The 2,639-nt window shown below is 46.8% G+C and overlaps 1 non-coding gene across 1 annotated transcript; it reads left to right on the top strand.

Moving 5' to 3' along the window:
* Positions 1-1,244: 1,244 nt before the first annotated feature.
* On the top strand, positions 1,245-1,316 carry Trnai-aau (transfer RNA isoleucine (anticodon AAU)). The gene has a single exon. It is a non-coding gene; the product is annotated as a tRNA-Ile (tRNA).
* Positions 1,317-2,639: the final 1,323 nt, after the last annotated feature.

The following is a 2,639-nucleotide window of genomic DNA, read 5'->3' as shown; positions in this document are numbered from 1 at the left end:
GCCTCTCGCGATATTCGTCGTCGTCGTCGTCGTCGTCGTCGTCTTCGTCGTCGTCGTCGCCGCCGCTTCTGCAGAAGTAGCAAATGGCAATCGTAGCAAATGCGGCGAGGGACGCCCTGCCTTCGATTACGAATGCACAAAGTGTGTGGTCTTGTTTCACAGTCTATATTTGGTCGGTCTCGTCAGAGGTTGAATGTAACGAATGGGTGGGAAAGAGCAAGGGGCAGCGGCTGTGTAGAACGAAAACACAAATCCTCAGGGGTGTGAGCGTTTCGAGATGAGTCGTATACATGTAAATGTTGGTCGTCAGTGACCGTGTGGCCTAATGGATAAGGCGTCGGACTTCGGATCTGAAGATTACAGGTTCGAATGCTGTCACGCTTGTGTTTTTCCAGTTCTGAAAAAGAAACATAACGTTTTAATGTAGCAATTGAGCAGTACGAAACCGTCTGAATGTTGCTGTTGACCATTTTTTGCTTGGAGATGCTCTTGAGCTTGAAACACACACAACAAGACCGGTGTTAACTAGCGAAATGGTCGGCAGAGTGCCGACAGCGAGTTTTGACTATCACTTGCACATCTAAAACAACGTCGGAAAGTAACTCGTTCGGCTTTTGAGTCACATAAAGTATGAGCGTTAATTTTGACGCCACTAGCTCTGCATGTTGTCATGCAATTTCTTTACCTCTCAGAAATGATTATGACATAAAAGTGAAGTACGTGACGAGTGTGACGTTAGGAAAACATTAGGCATCATGGAGAGATTCTGTATGGGACCACCCAACCCAAACGAGTACTGTGTGACGTGCTACCCGGCAGGTATTCACCGAGGTAGCCGGCTAGCTCTGTCGGTAGAGCGTCAGACTCTTAATCCCAGGGTCGTGGGTTCGAGCCAGACGCTGGGCGGAACGGAGTTTTGTTCCGCTGCATGTGTAAATTACCGTTTTTCTGATTAACGAGATTTAATGGAAATAGCAACTTTAAACTTTGCCTACGTCTCTGTCAGTCGCAAGGAAGCTGTATTTGAAGGTGAAGGTGATTTTGTAGACATGTGTGAAAGACATGTTCTGAAATGCAAGTGTTGTTGTTTGGAGAGCACATCGGTTACGTGTCAGATGTGTAGTCAAGCAGTAATTTGTCGCCATAGCTGCAAATATTAGCCGGTAATATGAAGTGTTGTCAGCTAAAGTCTGATGATGCAGACGACCGTAAGGACGAAGTACCCAAGAGTACCGCTAGGCCGCGCCTCTTTAGCTCAGTGGTAGAGCGCTGGTCTAATAAACCAGGGGTCGTAAGTTCCATCCTCACAGGAGAAAGATGAATTTTGGAAATCAGTTGCGCGTCGTGGCCGTATAGCAAACAGAACCTGTGATGACGAACAATTAGCGACAGGCGTTTTTTTAAGAATCACTCTCAGATGCGATTAAGGCGAATGGCGCAGATAAAGCATTTGCCAAAGCGGTACAGCATAAGGTGGGACGAGGCAGTCTGAATTACATTTTATAGATGTATTTCTCACATATCTCAGAGCCTCTCGCGATATTCGTCGTCGTCGTCGTCGTCGTCGTCGTCGTCGCCGCCGCCGCTTCTGCAGAAGTAGCAAATGGCAATCGTAGCAAATGCGGCGAGGGTCGCCCTGCCTTCGATTCCGAATGCACAAAGTGTGTGGTCTTGTTTCTCAGTCTATATTTGGTCGGTCTCGTCAGAGGTTGAATGTAACGAATGGGTGGGAAAGAGCAAGGGGCAGCGGCTGTGTAGAACGAAAACACAAATCCTCAGGGGTGTGAGCGTTTCGAGATGAGTCGTATACATGTAAATGTTGGTCGTCAGTGACCGTGTGGCCTAATGGATAAGGCGTCGGATTTCGGATCTGAAGGTTACAGGTTCGAGTGCTGTCACGCTTGTGTTTTTCCAGTTCTGAAAAAGAAACATAACGTTTTAATGTAGCAATTGAGCAGTACGAAACCGTCTGAATGTTGCTGTTGACCATTTTTTGCTTGGAGATGCTCTTGAGCTTGAAACACACACAACAAGACCGGTGTTAACTAGCGAAATGGTCGGCAGAGTGCCGACACAGCGAGTTTTGACTATCACTTGCACATCTAAAACAACGTCGGAAAGTAACTCGTTCGGCTTTTGAGTCACATAAAGTATGTGCGTTAATTTTGACGCCACTAGCTCTGCATGTTGTCATGCAATTTCTTTACCTCTCAGAAAGGATTATGACATAAAAGTGAAGTACGTGACGAGTGTGACGTTAGGAAAACATTAGGCATCATGGAGAGATTCTGTATGGGGCCACCCAACCCAAACGAGTACTGTGTGACGTGCTACCCGGCAGGTATTCACCGAGGTAGCCGGCTAGCTCAGTCGGTAGAGCGTCAGACTCTTAATCCCAGGGTCGTGGGTTCGAGCCAGACACTGGGCGGAACGGAGTTTTGTTCCGCTGCAGGTGTAAATTACCGTTTTTCTGATTAACGAGATTTAATGGAAATAGCAACTTTAAACTTTGCCTACGTCTCTGTCAGTCGCAAGGAAGCTGTATTTGAAGGTGAAGGTGATTTTGTAGACATGTGTGAAAGACATGTTCTGAAATGCAAGTGTTGTTGTTTGGAGAGCACATCGGTTACGTGTCAGAT

This window comes from Schistocerca gregaria, unplaced genomic scaffold (genome assembly GCF_023897955.1).
Source record: "Schistocerca gregaria isolate iqSchGreg1 unplaced genomic scaffold, iqSchGreg1.2 ptg000038l, whole genome shotgun sequence".
Taxonomy (NCBI): Eukaryota; Metazoa; Arthropoda; class Insecta; order Orthoptera; family Acrididae; genus Schistocerca; species Schistocerca gregaria.
Note: the sequence above shows the minus strand (reverse complement) of the source record. Positions and strands in the feature narration are given on the sequence as shown.